This window comes from Eubalaena glacialis, chromosome 11 (assembly GCF_028564815.1).
Source record: "Eubalaena glacialis isolate mEubGla1 chromosome 11, mEubGla1.1.hap2.+ XY, whole genome shotgun sequence".
NCBI classification, from domain to species: Eukaryota; Metazoa; Chordata; class Mammalia; order Artiodactyla; family Balaenidae; genus Eubalaena; species Eubalaena glacialis.
Genome location: NC_083726.1, coordinates 98241741 through 98260078, shown reverse-complemented (window position 1 = coordinate 98260078; position 18338 = coordinate 98241741). Strand labels below are relative to the sequence as shown.

Below are 18338 nucleotides of genomic sequence, written 5' to 3'. Positions count from 1 at the left end.
GGATACCACTTAGAGTCCCCAGAGCAGAGGCTGCTCGCACTTTCTTTAATCCACGTGTCTAGGGCCCGGAGCACCGTAGATTTTTTCTTAGCCTTCCACTACTGTTTCTTTCCAGCAAACACTTGCCTAATGTGAAGTTCACGAACTATGCCATACTCAACTTGTTCTTCTTACTGTCATTTTCTATTCTTCTGGTCAGGCCTCCTTGCTCACAAGGGGCTTCAGGATCTCAGTCACAGCCCTGTCTCATCCCCACTGCTGTCATCACCACAGACAGCTTAGCTGTACCTGAGAAGGTCCCTCCAGCAACCCAGGCTGGAAGTTCTTTACCCTCTTCAAATTTTAACATTTCCATTTCATATCAGCGTCCTATCTGGTTGATCATAGTCTGTGCCTAGGTCGTCATCTGAAAATGCACCACAGAAATATAAAACTGTTATACCAATCTTTGGCTACACTTTCCTATTCATCTAACTTTTTTCATTTTCATTTTCTTCCACCTTACTTTTTCTCTTCCTTCATTAAAACCTCCAGAACTTGGACCTCTTCCTTTTCTGTCCAAACATCCCTCTTCTGGCCTGTCATTGTTATCTAGCCTAGACTCTGGTGTGTCACCTCAGGCCCTCCTACCAGCATCCTCACCTACTGGCCACCTCTGTTTTTCTCCCATCATTGTCTAACCAATCCTTAGGCTTTGATATATCCAACCATATGCCTCACCCACTCTTGCCTCTGGAGCTGGCCCTGCTGGGGGGCACAATTTTGCTAGTTGATGCTCCTACAGTTTCAGTCTCCAACGTAGCTTGGCCTTTAAGAGCACTTTAACAACCAGCTATCTCACAAGAAAGCCCTGAAGTGTTTGCCAGTTCCCATGGTATAAAAACTCTCACCGTGGCCAATTTCAGGCTACTAACATGATGTCACTGATTGCAGAGTTGGGAAGAGATGCTAACAGTTGGCTCTCATGAGCTGCTATCAGCCAGCTACAGCACATCAATGGGTCATTCAAGACCACTGCCTGAAGAGTTCTGATGTGCTGCTTTTGAAATGACTCTTACTCACGTATGACCAGAATGAGTTTAGGGTTCTGGGTTACCAATGGTCTACTGCTGACTCCTGGGATTGAACCACTTGTAGGCCCATGCATTGATTCTCTACTATATGTTTTTTTTTTTTTTTTTTCTTTTTTTAATTAATTAATTTATTTATTTATTTATTTATTTATGGCTGTGTTGGGTCTTCGTTTCTGTGCGAGGGCTTTCTCCAGTTGCGGCAAGTGGGGGCCACTCTTCATCGCGGTGCGCGGGCCTCTCACTATCGCGGCCTCTCCCGCTGCGGAGCACAGGCTCCAGACGCGCAGGCTCAGCAATTGTGGCTCACGGGCCTAGCTGCTCCGCGGCACGTGGGATCTTCCCAGACCAGGGCTCGAGCCCGCGTCCCCTGCATCGGCAGGCAGACTCTCAACCACTGCGCCACTCAGGGAAGCCCTCTACTATATGTTTTGACCATGGTACTGGCTCTGGTCTACAGCACCCAAGGGCAGCGAGCGTGGTTTTTAGCATCCTTTACTCTGCATGCCCTTCTTCTGCTGGTACCCAGGGTGGTAACTCCACTCCTTAGGCTTGGGCAGTTCTCCCAGGGTGACTGCATTGCACCTCTCTTCTTTGAGGGCTTTCAAGACCATTGCTCTGTGATGCAAATGGGTACTTCTGATTGATGTCCTTTGTTGCCTCTGATTGACATGAATCACACTTAAGCCATGCCGGGATCAGAGAGAGTATTCATTTACACGGAAGGAAAAACAATATATATTTGTAATTTTATTCCAGGAAATGTTTAACTTTCTCATTCTCTGACATAATATAGTCTGAATAGATCTAGACCATCTGGACATCCCCTGGAACATCATATTGATCCATTACAGCAATGACATTCTGCTGATGAGGCAAGATAAACGGGGTCGGGGGTAGCTAGCATGCTGGAGGCCTTGGTAAAACACATACATGATAAGCCCTAAGACGATTCATAGATCTACCTCTTAAGTAAAGTTTCTAGGAGTCCAGTGGTCAGAATATGGTATGATGTCCCCGCCAAAGGAAATGAGAAAATGCTATAGTGTGCATTTTTGACTACGAAGAAGGAATCACAGTGCATAATAGGTCTGTTTGGATTCTGGAGGCACCACATTCCACACCTGAGAATACTGCTTCCTCCCATATAGTGAGTGATATGGGAGGCCGCCAGATTCGAGTGGGGCTTGGAACTGGTAACCTCTGCAACAAATGGAGCCTTTGGTGTAAGTAGCTCGGCCACTTGGGCTGTATGGTTTCATAGACCTTACAGTGTTGGAGATGTCAGTGGTTGAGAAAGATTCAATGAGGAGTTTCTCCCAGTGGAAGAATCACAAACTGGCCCCTTGAGGTTTGGGAGTAAAGTCTTGCCATCTGCAGCAGAGAATTAATTGCCTTTTGAAAAATAGCTGTTAGTGTGTTACTGGTCCCCAATAGAGATGGAACAGTTGAACATGGGACCCCAAGTAACCATGTATCTTAAAATGGCCATCATGATCTGGATCCTGTTGGTCATACCAGGTTATAAAGTCAGGTGGGCTCAGTGGTAGTCCATTATAGGTTGGAAATAATACATCTGGACCAAGTATGAGCAGGACCAAAAGATTCAAGCAGAATAAATGAGCAGATAACCCACCCCCTACATTATCCATCATATTTGCACCACTGCCCCTCATCCAGTTCACACCTATGGTCACGTGGGAGGGCCTGTAGGACCAGCTGAAGGAAGGCGGAAAATCCTCAGCTTGGTTGATAGACGGTTTGGCTTGTTTTGTAGATGTAAGCTTGATGTGGGCAGCAGCTGAATTACTGCTCCACTCAGGGTGGTCTTGAAAAAACTGCAGTGAAGGAAAATATTCCCAGTGGGTGGTACACTAGGCTATCCACTTTGTGTGGAAGGAAGTTATACTGTATGAGGACTAACGGCAGTGACAAGCTGGTCAGAGATAGAAGGAAAAAAGATTGGGAGACTGGTGACAAGATCTAAGAGACATATGGATGAATATATGGGAGTGGACATGATGTGTAAAGATCATTCTTACATTAACCATGCCCCAGATAGACTCCACCATGGGAGAGGCACTAAAGAAATAAGCAGTCAAAATGGCTTGGCCATTTGATGTTGCCAGCCTATATCAGTGGCCACGCTAGGGCTAGCACGATGGGCACATAGATGATGTGACCACATTAACAGTGAAGAAGGCTATGATGTATGAGCTTAATAGCATGAATTCCTACCTACCAAATCGGATCTGCTTCCTCTGAATGTCCAACAATAGAGAAGAATCCTGAGCTTCTGGTACGGCATAATTCCTCTTTCACAGGTGTTACTTTCTAATGATCCTTTGTACCCCCAACTCTGTCCCAGTGTCTGCTTCCCAGAGAACACCACCTGTGATGAAGTATCTTTTCCAAGAAAACATTATCCAAAAATATATCATGCTCCTAAAACCACTATTCCACCCCCTGTACACTCCTTTCCCTCTAGCAGTTGATCTTGCCTCTAATTTCACAAAGAATCAAATAAGAAGTCCCACCACACTACATCTTCAAAACTTCAAATATTATGCATCCCCATAACTTACTTTTCTGCAACCTCGGAAGTAGAGATGCTCTGATGCTCTCTATCTCATTCAATCCCAGGGCCTCCCTCTGTGTACTCTCCTTTATGTTCAATATTTCCCCTCTAATAGCTTTCCTCATGAGACATGAGAATACAGAAGTCTCTTTTTGCCTTAAAGCAAACAAAATAACAATGCATACCTCTCTTCACCTCCACCCTTCTCTCTCGACTTCACAGCCAAAAAGTTCTTTAAAATTAGTGTATTCTTGCTATCTCTACTTCTACATCTTTCTATTAGTTAGATTTCTCTAGAGAAACAGAACCAGTAGGAGATGTATACATATACATATGGCTGAGAAGTCCCATGGTCTGCTGTCTGCAAGCTGGAGACCCAGGAAAGCCGATGGTGTAGTTCAAAGGACTGAGAGCTGGAGAGTCAATGGTGTAGTTCCCGGCCTGGGTCCGAAGGCCTGAGAACCAGGAGCACTGAGGGCAGGAAAAGATTGATGGTCCAGCTCAAACAGTCAAGCTGAGAGCACAGCTTCCCTTCCTTCGCCTCCCTCAATAGGTTGGATGATGCCGATCCACGTTGGGGAGGGCCATCTGGTTTACTCAGTCCACCAGTCCAAATGCTAATCTCTTCTGGAAACACCCTCATAGACACACCCAGAAATAATGTTTAACCAGCTAGCAAGGTATCCCTTGACACAGTCAGGTTGACACATAAAATTAACCATCACAACCTTCAACTCCCTCTTTCATCTAGTATGATTTTAGTGGGGTTTTTTGTCAGAACAAAAGAATTTTCAAAATGAATATTTGATATCCATTCTAGTGAGACAGGAGATTTACCCTATTGGTTTTCTTTGTAAATCAAACAGTATGAAATTTTTGATGAAACCTAAACTTAATAAATTTCCAAGCACTAAGCTCTGTCCACTGAGCTCTGGGTTAGGGGAGGGATGCCCAAGTCTAGTGAAGAAGATCCAGATAGTCTGGGCAGACACTTGGGCTAGATATTCTTTGTGCACTACTTCCACAGATATCCCTCCTGTTCTCCATCAATAAAGGAAGTTTCTAGTATTCTCCAAGTCCCTGTAGTAAGGATGGAGGCGAGTGAAGGGGTGAGCTGGGGCAACCAAGGAAAGAAGGGTTATGTGAATAGTCTGACCCATAATATTGACAGATATCACCTCCTCTTTCTAGCTCCTTCCTCTTTAAATCATTTCCATTCACTGACACTGACCTCAAGTACATATTGATCTGAGTACTTGACACTAAGGCACATATGACCAATTGGCTTAACCTTCTGTAAAACTCCATTGGTCTTTGTGTTATTAAGATTCAGATGCTCTTTTAGATTCAGGCCAGCTTCCTAGGTTCTCTCTTGATGGCCTCAGGGACTCCGCCGCCTTTCCTTTCTTCTTCCTCTTCTCTTAAAAAAAAAAAAAAAACCTTTATTTTTCCCCTTATTATTTTAAAGGCAATACCTGTTCACTGGAGAAAAATCAGAAAGTACAGAGAAATATGTATAGCTGATTCACTTTGTTATACAGCAGAAACTAACACACCATTGTAAAGCAATTATACTCCAATAAAGATGTTGAAAGATAAATAAATAAAATAAAATACAGGGGAAAGGAAAAGAAAGTACAGAGGAGCCAACAATTACATTATTTATAAACCTATTTTCATTTTGGTTATACATATTTCCCAAACTTTCACTATGCATGGGTATCTTATGTTTGTGTATAAGTGTATGTATGTACATAAGTCTATTGCATTAGTCCATGATAGAAACAAACACATGCATGCATGTGTGCACACACTCTCACACACACACACACACATGCATGCACTATTAAGTTGGCCACAGTTGTTTTATAACCAGCGTTTGTTTTTTGCTTTTCAAGAGAATAACTTTAAATTCATGTTATATAATTTTTAGTGACTGCCTAGAATTCCATCATATGGTTATACCACAATTTGCTTTTTAAAGCTCCTATTCTGGACATTTTGGGTTCCCAGATTTTTTTTAGACTGTGTCAATACTGCTGTGACAAATATTCTTGTATCAAGATTTTTGTGCATATTGTCAAGTGACAAATATTCTTGTATCAAGATTTTTGTGCATATTGTCAATTTCAGTTCCTACACGTGGAATTCTGGGTTTAATGATATACATATGTTTGATATATTTTGTTGTATTTACTTCTGCAAGACTTGAACACATTTTTACTTCCTCGCTGAAGTTTAAGAGAGAATCCTTGCTAACACTGGCTAAGTATCATTAAAAAATACCCAACCCAATCAGCCCCAAATGGTATCTCTTTTCTTCATTAAAGCTCTGGCCACCCACTCTATACTTTGGAGATCAGATTTCCACAAATAGCTGCAGAGGAGAAGGCAGCCAATCTTTATTGCATACCCACGCCTTGCGGGCCACGGTGCTAAGTTCTGGGAAAGCTTAAATAAGTACAGCACAGTTCCAGTTGTCTTCCATTTGAGTCTTCCATTTGAGTCTAAGGGGGCTAGAGGCAGGGCTGTAGAGAGCCCTGTAGAGAGACCTGTAAACACATCATCACAACACAGTAAGTTAAGTGTAATAGCGTTAAGGTGCTATGGGAACACTCAGGCGTGAAGTGAAGTGAGGTCAGCTGTGTTAGGTCTCAGTCTTAATTCAGTGTCTAAGTTAAGACAAACCAAGATTAGGAGTTAACCAGGCATATTTCAGACAGGAATAACAATCTGTGCCAAGGCAAGGGAGTGTGACACATTCAGTGGCCTTTTTGGGAATAGCAAGCAGCCTGGCATGGCTGGAGCGGAGTGTGTACGTTGGGGACACTGTAGTGGATAAGACTAGAAAGCAGGAATTGTGTTGGGAAGAGCTTGGTGGTCTGCATTTAGGATTTTTTTCTCGTGGATGTTAGGAAATACTGGAAGGTATTAAGCGGAGAATCACAGGATTGATCTGCATTTTGGAGAAGTAACTAGATGCAATGTGGAGGGTCAGGTGAGGGCACTACCAGGAGGAAGCAAGGAGGCTAGCTTGGAGACTAGAGAGGAGGAGGAATTTAAAAGATAATACCAGGTGATAGCAATCGCATTGGGGCTATTTGGGCTGTTGAGTATGAGATGGAACGTTCTTCTTTGGGTCATCTGGCTGAATAGTGGGGCCACTGTAGCTATAGAATCCCTTTGGTTCCACATTCCCAATCCTTTCCTTTGTCTCGTGGGGCATTCCCACACTGTATGAATACCGTATGCTGCTCTGTCACATACTGCAATGAAAAGTAACTTCTGTGGAGTTGGACAAGGTTAGAGAAACGTGAGTAGACTGCACAAGGAGATGGAGGAATTAGAAATTAAGATTAGGCTGGAGTTAGAGTGGCAAATAGATGATATAACAAATAGAGGTGATGAATAGGTTTATTACCTTGATTGTCCTGATGGTTTCGGCATATCTCCAAAGTCATCAAATTGTATACATTAAATATGTCCAATTTTTTGGATATCAATGATATCTCGATAAAGCTGTTTTTTTTTAAAAAAACAAAACAAAACACTAAGGGTTTGGATAAGGTGAACAAAGATTTGTTCACAAAGTCCTGAAATACCAAATTAGAAGCTAACCCTGAATATATAAAGTGGGACATTCAGGATGATAAAACTTAGTAAATGTGGGAACCTTGTGAGAATGAGTGGAAGTACAGTCTGAAAATATTAGGAGAGTCAACTAAGTTTCAGTCACAAATAAGAAACCTCCAGACAGAGGCTTAGGTATGGCCGTGACCTCAGTTACACCTGGTGCAAGTGTAGGCATGACATCCCCACAAATGCCTACGGGTGTGAAAAAACATCATGGCTGGAGTATTTAGGGGCAATATCCCAAAAGACCACAAGGTGGTAATGTCATTTCACAAGTCTGTCTTTCACTTGGTTGCTTCCTCTTTTTCTGTTTGTATTTATGCCTTTATTTCTCTGTGTTCCAGTCCTTTTCATCTTTCTGCTTTTTTCTGACTTGTGTATCCTCCCTTTAAAAATTTCCCCTCTCTTTCATTATCTCCCTAACTGGCCATGATTAGGAGTAATGCAATTTTTCCATTATTCACTGAATAGAATCTTGTTTTGTCCTTAAACAAAATCTGTTATAGAAAAATTGAAACCTATATGAAAGTGCACGGAATAGTATAATGAATCCCTACGTACATATCACCCAGCTGCAAAGTTATCAATTCATAGCCAATCTTACTTTACCTATGTCCCCACCCACTTTCCCACTTCCCAGATTATTTTGAAGCAAGCTCCAGCCCTGTACCAAGTTCATCTGTAAGTGTGTCTGTATCAATCTCTCAAACCTGAGGACTCTTAAGCAAAACCACAATGGCAATGTTACTCCAAAAATGTGAGTAATTCCTTAGTACACAAAATCCAGTTAATGTTCACATTTCTAATGCCTGCCATGCCAATTTTTAAATATTATTTTATAATTTGTCTGCTGGACTCAGTATCCAAATACATCCCCACATTGTGATGCGTTGCTCTTTCTCTTCATATTTTTTCAATGTACAGATTCCTGCTTTCTTTCTCTCTCTTTCAACTTACGATTTATTTGTTGAGGGAACTAGAGTTATTTTTCCTATTATTTCCTACAGTCTAGACTTTTGTGATTGCTGTCAATTTTTAAAATGGGTAGTAGAGCATTATGTAAATTTCTACAGAAATTTAAGATGAAGCTAACCACTTGCTTTCTTTGCTCCTGTTACTGAGCTTCTGAACCCTGTTGGAAAAAATTACACACCTGTGCAATTTGTGGCACTAGGATCCAACCTCAGGTGAACTATCAATACAGATCAGATCACCCTTATTCTAACCTCTAACAAGTTTTATCTTCCTCTGTTTCAAACCTTCACCATGCTCCTTAAACTCAAAGATGGATTGTTTCCATCTCCTTCCCTGTTCTCCTTTACTTTTCTTTTCTCCGTTATCTTAGATGGATGACTCTATTGGTGCTTGCATTCCGGTCTTGCTACCCTGAAATAATTCCTTGCCTAATTCCTAGCAAGGACCACCTCCTGGGGGTCGAGCAGGTTTTGTCCTGCACAAAGATCCTCAGCTCAAGGGGAAGTGTTGCTCTGCCTGCCAATCCGTGTGCTCTGGTGCAAGTTGTGGTTTTTTTTTTTAATAAAGGAGAAAAATTCCTATTTTCTATCTTCATTCAATTTTTTCTATTTACTTATTTATTTTTATTAAAAAAATTTTTTATTGAAGTATAGTTGATTTCTATCTTCATTTGATTTTACTCAGATAAGGTTAATGGCACAACTCATCCCCAGGCTCTGCTTTTCAAGACTCTCCCTTCTGGTTTTTCCAGAACACCCTTCTCTCCCAGTTTTCCTCTTAGCTTTCTCACTGTTTCTTCTTTATTTCTGTTACTGACTCTCCTATTGTCAACAAATTCAGGTCTGGCTGCTCACTGCTTGAAAGCCAATGCTCGAGAGATAAGTGTTGGTGGGAAAGGAAAGGTTGCTTTATTCAGGAGGCCAGCAACCTGGGGAGAAGGTGGACTCATGTCCCAAAGAACCAACTCCCAACTGCCACTCACAGGGCAGGAGCCTTTAAAGGGGAGTTTCAAGGGTGTATAGGCAAAGAGAGGGGTTACATGCAGAACAGCACAGTCAGCTCCAACAGTCATCTTGAAATTGGTCATGTGGCGGTCTGATCAGTGTCATCTTGATTGTTTTAGGTACAGTTAATCTTCAGTTCCAGGGCTGGTTCATTCCCGTTTCCCTTGAGGCCTGTTCTCGGAATTGTGTAAGATGGAGCAACTCATGTCATGGCTACAGTCTGGTCATCATGTAGTTAACTCCTTCCACCTGGTGGGGGTTTCAGAATCTGCAAAACAGCTCAAAGGATATGGCTCAAAATATTGTCTATAGCCCTTGAGGAGGAACTAAAGGTCCTTGACTTTGCTTAATGGTTGAACTACTATTATTTTGTCTTGTTTGACTATTTTCCTTTGCTTTTTGCATTTTCTCATTTCTCTGTTTCAATTTATTTGTCTTTGGCTAAAGTTTTTCTACAGACAAGAGGCAGGCAGAGGGGACACGGGCTGCGGGGGGGGGGGGGGTCTTTCCTGGGAAGGCCCCATAGAGTCCTTCTTGGTTATAATATCTCTTAAATTTTGTGGTTGCTCATGGTTTCCTTACTTCTCGTCTCCTTCCCTCTCATGGGCTCTGCCTGGTTTTGTCCATTTCCATGACTTCAGGACTCTTTCTAACTCTATACTGATGACTCCCAAATCTCTAAAACCAGTCTCAACTTTTCCCTGGTGTTCCAGTTCCAAATGTTACACAGCCTTCAACATATATCAATCTGAATTCTGTAGACACTTTAAAACTGTCTTGTGGGTTCTTGATCTCTATCACCATCCATTCAATTTCCTTAGCTAGAAGTTTCAGTCATTTAACTCTCTCATCTCTTAAATCCAATTTATCCCTCAATTCCTTTGAATTTACTTCACTTATTCTAAACATATTTATTGAGGTTCTGTGGGGCAGTGTTCTAGGCACTAAGGATTCAGTAAAAATCCTTGTAAGTTCTCATGGAACTTATAATCTAGTGAGAGACAGAAAATAAACAAATTATGAAGTAACTATATGGTATGAAAATGGTGGAGTAAGTAGTGTGGAGAAATTTTTTCATGTGTCTTGTTCTGGCCTTTCCTTCCCACTGGTCTGGCTCAGGCCCTTTTTATGTCTTTTTTTTTAAAGTTTTTTTAAAAAAAATTAATTAATTTAATTTTATTTATTTTTGGCTGTGTTGGGTCTTCGTTGCTGCGCGCGGGCTTTCTCTAGTTTCAGCGAGCGGGGGCTATTCTTCTTTGCTGTGCACAGGCTTCTCATTGCGGTGGCTTCTTTTGTTGCAGAGCATGGGCTCTAGGTGTGTGGGCTTCAGTAGTTGCAGCACTGCGGGCTCAGTAGTTGTGGCTCGTGGACTCTAGAGCGCAGGCTCAGTAGTTGTGGCTCACGGGCTTAGTTGCTCCGCGGCATGTGGGATCTTCCCAGACCAGAGCTCAAACCCGTGTCCCCTGCATTGGCAGGCAGATTCTTAACCACTGTGCCACCAGGGAAGCCGCCCCTCTTTATGTCTTGCTTTTGCTATTGTCTTGGCTTCCAAACAGGTGCCTTTTCTTCTGGTCTTTCTCTCTACTCCATTATCTGTACTTTAACTTGGCTAATATTCTTTAAAAAAAAAAAAAAAAAGCAACCCAAAAGTTAACATTAATAATGTAATCGTTTTGCTTAAAAGCAATTGGCTCCCTTACCTGAAAATAATATGCAGACTTTTTAGCATCGCAATTAAGGCCTAACTTAACCTTTCAGTCTCTTGTCACTCTCATCCTCTTCCTCTCTCCATGGTCCCATGTCTCGTGCCATCATATCAAGCTTCTTGCCTTTCCTGGTACATCCCCTTTTATAACATTGTACTTTATAGTATATTGTCTGTTCTTCCTCAGATATTCTTTGTCACATTTGTGGCTTGAATGTCACTCCCCTGGGGAAGCTTTCTTCAATCCTCTAGGCTGAGTTAGCTATTCCATCTTCCATGCTGGACCACCACTCTGTTCTTACCTCTGTAGTAGATTTTAAGGTGTTTTTCTTGGAATTTATGCTCTGGGTGGATGTGGGGCAGAAATATCGTCTTCAGCATCCATGTGACTCATCCATCCACATGACTCTAGGACCTACTGCAGAGCTTCACCCAGGGTGAAGGGGAAGGCAGTCAGTGAGTATAGCCCAGGCTCTGGAGCCAGACTGACCAGGTCTGACTCCTGGTCTGGCCACTTGCTAGCTGAGTGACTTTGGACACATTAATACACTCCCTGTACCTCAGTCTCCTTATGTTTAAATGGATATTGGTAATTAAACATAACTTACAGAGTCATAAAGATTGGTGGAAATAATGCATATAAATTGCTTCACACAGTGCATGGTAACCATATATGCTCAGTAATGCTAGGTATACCAGATATATATAAAATGAATGACTTTAGCATAACCCGTGTGTTTCCCAGTTAAATGATTATATTGTAAGCTAGTAGCCCCTGAGGGAAAAAGAAAACATCACTCACCACCTGTTTAGGGGATTCAAAGGGAACAACTCCCTAAGTGTAATTAAGGGAATCTGGGAATACTTTGATAGGACACGTACCGTTTTATATCTCCATCCAGGTCTAACCCATACCCTTTAATGGGAAGCAAAGTCTCGGCACTTTATTTAGGGTGCTATCAGACCTGTTATGAACGGAGCCAAAGAGTTTGTTTTGAGGAATAAAGGACATAGAGGATCTGAGGGAACCATTAATGAGCCCAGCTGCCATTTCACATGCAAGAAGGAGCAGGTTCACAGCACATGCCTCTCAGGGAGGGGAGGGAAAATGTCAAGGATTGTACTGGGAAGGTGTTGGAACATTTTGTGCGAATGTGGATATTTGGATGAAATGCCTCTAAGGCCCCAAGATAGCACCACGGGCTGTAAAGAGACGAGGAAGAAATAAGACAGAAGCGGAGTGTGCTTCTCCGTGGTGAGTATACAGGCTGTATACAACTCGGACGGTACAGGGGTCAGTGGGATAAAAATGTTAGCTAATGCCATTTTTTTAAAAAAAAAAACAGCATCACAGAAAAGCTATGACTAATTCACTCTGGATTTGACTTTCATTCTGCTGCTGCTACTGTTGCTTCTAGAATGATTAAATGAGACTGAGTTAATGAATTCTGTTATACAGCATCGAGGAGGTCTGATACACTTGAAAAAACCTCTGGTACTAACGCAAAACAGAACTCCTATGGATATTCTAAATATTAACTGGAAGTGTTCCATTAGTATGGAGAGTATCAGGGTGTGTGTTTTCACAGGTTGATTAGGAGATGACTTATGCTGTCATGTGAGGGAAATGTCTGTCAGCATCTCCCCTGGACCTTAGAAAGCTCTTATTAATCACTTGCATTGATGTCACCCACTGGTGTTCAGTCTGGAAGGATCTGCAAAAGGTTAATCTTTCATAGTTTCTTGGGATTTGGAGGGCAACATTCTGAAAACCTAGTTTTAATTTTGATAAATGAATTTAGCAAGTAGTTAATCCCTGAAAAGGACCAAAAGATGACGCTGGCAAGTTATTATACACACAGGATACTCCAGTCACAAAATAAGGCCTTTGACACAGCAAATGAGAAGTAATCGAATGTTGCAGATGGAGATAAATTTATGATCAGGATGTGCCCCTTCTCTCTGCAGAGCCATATTCTCTCTTCCCTTCATCAGGAGACGTTTTTCATCAAACTCACCTGTGCATTGGTCATTCCTCTGTTTTGACCTCTCCCAACGCTGGGTGTATTACTTAAAATAACAGAGGAAAAGTTTCACTCAATCTCACCATCAGGCATGTTCGTTCTTCTGAACAATTTATTCTGTGGACACAATGACGTTTGTAACTGGCCAAGTTTTCTGTATCCCTTTGACTTTGACTTCAAGGATATTTAAGGATGAAATTTTACCCTACCCGGCAACAGTAGATGAAGATACAGTATGGATTGCAGTATGCTTCTCCCCTAAAGGTTATTCTCTTTGCATTTTGCCTTTTCTCTCTCTCAACTATTTTATCAAAAGCCATATGTGTATATTTTGTGGTAGGCTAGAGGAGGAAGGGCATATGACTTTTTTTCTGGTTATAATAATTTTCTCAAATTCAAGCATTTCTGAGAGCATGCCATTTTATTTTGGGGGTAGTTTCTAGAGTTATTTTTGCCACAGGTTTCCTTTTCATTCCACAAATACTTGCTCAAATGACTTGTCCTCTTTATCATTCTTACTGCCCCCTAGAGCCATTCTTCTAAAATGCAGGTCTGACCAGTCTCACATTTTTGTTCTTAAAAACCTTCACTCCTTCATGGGTTCTAACTGTTGCTAAGATAAGGGCCACATTCCACAATTGGCTTACAATGTCTTATGTGACTTAGCTTTTTTCTTTAGTTTTCGCCCACTCAATGTCACCAGTCACACTACATTTCAGACATCTCAAATAACTTGTGATTTCCAGCTGCAATTAAGGTCCCTAGTCAGTTGAATTTGTATTAATCAAAAGAGAGATTATCCCAGAAGGGCCTGACCCAATCAGGTGTGCCCTTAAAAGAAGTTAGATTTGAAACATGAAAGAGATATCTCCTCCTGGCTTTGAAGAAGTAAGCTGCAGGTTGTAGGAGTGCCATATAGCTAGGAACAGAGGGCAGCCTCTAGGAGCTGAAAGTGACCCCCTAGCCAACACTTAACAAGAATACTGGGACCAGTCCTATGACCACAAGGAACTGAATTCTGCCAACAATCTGAATGAGATTGGAAGAGGACTCTGAGTCACAGATGAGATCACAGCTCTGGCCACACCTTGATTTTTGGCCTGGCAAGACACTGAGCAGAGGACCCAGTTGACCGGTGACCAGGCTCCTGACCTGAAACTGTGAAATAATAAATTTGTTTTGTTTTAAGCTTCTGTGTGGTTTTCTTTTTCTTTCTTCCTCTTCTTCTTCTCCTTCTTCTTCTTCTTCTTCTTCCTCTTCCTCTTCTTCTTCCTCTTCTTCTTCTTCTTCATCTTCTTCTTCTTTGTCTTCTTCTTTTTGTAATTTGTTATACAGTATTAGAAAATTAAAATTAATACAGAAGGAGAGAGAAAGCATGGAAGGAAGGAGGGAGGGAAGGATGTTTGGTCATAATTTCCACTCCCTTGCTCTCTTTCCTAAGACAGAAAGACATACTTAGCTACAATTCATAAATTTTGAAAGGCTAATAAAAAAGAACTTCATGAAGTCCTGTGTAGTTTTTAAGCTTCTAGATTATACTTCATGGATGCTTTACCAAATTTACTAAAGTAAAATATAAGCTAGTGCCACCTTTATTTTGGCTTATTTTCTTTAAAGTTGAGGGACATGAAATTGTTAAGATTTTAAGAGAGTTTGCTTATCTCTTTCTATCTCGATTAGCTTTTTAGATTTTTTACTTTCCTATTAGGTTTCTTAGCATCCTGCATTTGACCTAAAATCTTTAATTTGTATATTATATCATATATAAAATAGTATGTATCCAGTTTTATAACTATAAATAAAATAAACATTCATATATATCACCCAATTAAAAAAATAGATCATTACTACTACACCCGTGGCTCCCGATATGCTCATTCCAAATTGTATCCTCATCCCTCCACTCCATACAATTTTTTAAAGTGTAAATTTCCCCACAAGGGGAATTTTGTTGATGACACTAGCTTATTTCCCTCCCCAAAGAACAAAGCAACCAAATGAAGTGAACATAACCTCAAAATTTTATTGTCTTCATAACAAAACAAAAGATGAAGCTTAGATCTGGATCACTTGGCCCTTTCTCTTATCTCCTCCCAGTTCCAAAGCTTGCATCTCTAAATATCCAGGATTCTTTTAGATCTACATTTGGGCTCAATACGTTCAAGCCTTAGTGCAATCTTCTTTGTAGTTTTAGCCTTTTCCTAGAAAAAACAGCTTAGTCTATGCTTACCATAGTCACTCTGATTCCTGTTATAATGCTGCTTTCCCTGGGCATACTGAGGATCCTTGCCCTTCTTGTACTGTCATTTTGGGGGGTTGGTGTTGCCACCCTTCTTACAGAAAGTCCAGTGGATTTTAAGAATGTTCACCATGTTTGCAAGAGTGTTATTGGCATGAAAAGAAAAACACTCCATAAATTTTAATAATGTTTTCCTTATCCTTTTAGTAACCCTAATATATATATATATATATATATATAGCTTAATCTTCTCTGTTTTAAACTCTTTTTGCAAACGGTTTTATTATATACTTTTTTGTGCCTTGATTAATTTAAAGATATTTAAAAGATATTCTCTTGATTTTTTCCTGAGTTTTAAAATTTTGTTGTTAACATTTTAATTATTTTTTATTTGCATACCAATTTTCCTAGAACCATTTAATGAATGATCCACCCTTTCCCCAGTGATCTATAATGTCAGATCTGAAATAAATCAGGTTTTCATAAATGCCTGATTTCTATTATAGTCCATTGATTTGTTTTTCTGTTCCCATACCAATGCCACACTCTCTTAATTATTATAATTTTTATTCAAAATTTTCCTGTGTGGTAAAGCACCTGGTTCTTCCTTTTCAGGAGTGTCTGGGCTATTCTGAGCTGTTGACATTTGCATATGATTTTCCCCCAACATTTTATTATGAAAAGTTTCAAGAATGAAAAGAAGTTGAAAGAATTTTATAGCAAACAAACACCCATGAACCCACTACTTAGATTCTATAATTAACCTTTTGCCATATTGCTTTGTCACATAACTGTCCATCTCTCTATTTACCCATTGATCTACATATGATTAAAAAATTAGCTTTTAGTGTTGCATAAAACCTACTGAACTGTGATTAGAATTAAATTGAATATACAGAACATGTTAGGGATAACTGATACGGTTAGAATACACACATGTTCATGTAATCCATGAACATGGTATATCTCTCATTTATTTAAGTCATCTTTCATGCCTTCCAGTGAAGTATTATATTTTTCTTCTTGGAGATCTTGCAAAGATTTTGTGAAATTTATTTATACAACTTTTTTTAATTTTTGATTTTTAGGGGGTATTTTTAAAAGTTGTGTATTGTAAATGTCTGTTCCTGGTGTGTAAATGTACAATTGACTTTTTAATATGGATTTAAAAACTAATAATCTTATATCTAGCTACCTTGTTAAAATCTCTTAATAGTTCTAACACTTTACCTATATAATTTTTTTTCGAGTTTTCTATGTATACAAGCATAAAATGATGGCTGTTGATTTTTCCTGTTTAGTTCTCATGTTTTTGACTTATTTTCTTTTTCTTATTTTACTGGTTCAGATATCCTGTATAATGTGAATAGAAATGGTGATATCAGGCTTTTTTCTTGTTTCTAATTTTAAAGTTAATGCTTTAAAAATTTCACTATTGTGTTGATGTTTGCTGTAGGTTTTATTTGAGGGTGGGGTAGATGTTTTTGTTTGTTAGCAAATTTGGAATTTATTTTTGAAGCAAATTAAGACTTTCCATGCAGTTCTGAATGTTTTGGGGTTTGAAGCAATGATTTGAACCTATGAGAGTTACTTTTTTTTTTTATTTATTATTTTTGGCCATGTTGGGTCTTCGTTGCTGTGCGCAGCCTTTCTCTAGTTGTGGCGAGTGGGGGTTACTCTTCATTGAGGTGCATGGGCTTCTCATTGTGGTGGCTTCTCTTATTGCAGAGCACGGGCTCTAGGCACGCAGGCTTCAGTAGTTGCAGCACTCGGGCTCAGTAGTTGTGGCACGCGGGCCCTAGAGCACACGGGCTTCAGTAGTTGTGGCTTGCAGGCTCTAGAGAGCAGGCTCAGTAGTTGTGGTGCACAGGCTTAGTTGCTCCGCGGCATGTGAGATCTTCCTGGACCAGGGATTGAACCCATGACCCTTGCATTGGCAGGCAGATTCTTAACCACTGCGCCAACAAGGAAGTCCCAAGAGTTACTTTTTAATGAGGATAAAATTTCTCAAGGGAAGATCTCTCTTTCATACTTTTATTTTTAACCACTCAGTAAGCAACCACTCCCCACTGCCATCTTTGCCCTCAGCTTAATGTTGCATGAGCACTCAATAAATACCCATTGATTAATGCCAAGGATTTATATGCTTCTAGTCCTGGGATTTGATGGTTCATTTTGCATGAAAAACTTTTGCCAATTTGCTTTAGTCTTGTTCATTCTAAAGCTGATATGTTGCTTGAGTCAAACTGTAGATGTCCTTTTGCTTGTCTTTATCTCATGCACAGCAAAAACAAAAACAAAAACAAAAAAAGGGAGGAGGAAATTTTTAGTTCTCTTAGTAATTCAGAATTTCTGTGAGTTTCATATAGAACTCTTTTCCCAATAAAATTCTTAACATCCAGCAGTGACCACAGGTTAGAGTCAAGGTATCTAAATTGAGATAAGTTGGTAGTATGGGAGAAAACTGGGAATATGACTATTCTGAACTTTATTTTGGTAGTGGTCATAGGCAGAAATTATTTTTCTTTTTCTAAGTCTCCATATTAGTCAGCTGTTGCCAAAATAATGCCACATCCCAATCTGCCCAGAACTCAGCAACTTACACAGCATTAATTTTCCTAGCTCATGGTCCTGCAAGTTTGTTGGGTCATATCTGCTTGAAGATGCTCATTGGTTGACCTTGGCTCTAGGTTTCAGGTTGAGTTTAGGTCTGCTCCATAAGTTTCTTCATTCTTCTTGAACCAACAACAATCTCAAGAATTCAGGATGACAAGTCAAATTACACAAACACATCTGCGTTACATGTGCTAACAACCCATTAGTCGAAGCAAGTCACATGGCCAAGCCCAACATCAATGGGGTAGAGAAATATACTCTGCCCTCTAATACGTGCTGTGAGGTTGCATAGCAGAGAATGGGAATGAGTGAACACCCAAGAACAATAATCTAATCTACCACAGTCTTTCATATATGTGATGATTAAATGAGATAACATATATAATGTGCTTAAGGCATAGTAAATGCTCAGTAGGGTTACCTATTATTATTGTTATTATTTTATGTAAAACAAAGCAATCAAACTAGCTGATCTTCAGAATACTTGATATATC

General features: G+C 40.2%; 1 pseudogene; it reads right to left on the bottom strand.

Annotated features, from left to right (window-relative positions):
- Window positions 1–15044: 15044 nt before the first annotated feature.
- LOC133101734 (large ribosomal subunit protein eL42-like) lies at window positions 15045–15361 on the bottom strand (annotated as a pseudogene).
- Between the last annotated feature and the right edge of the window lie 2977 nt (window positions 15362–18338).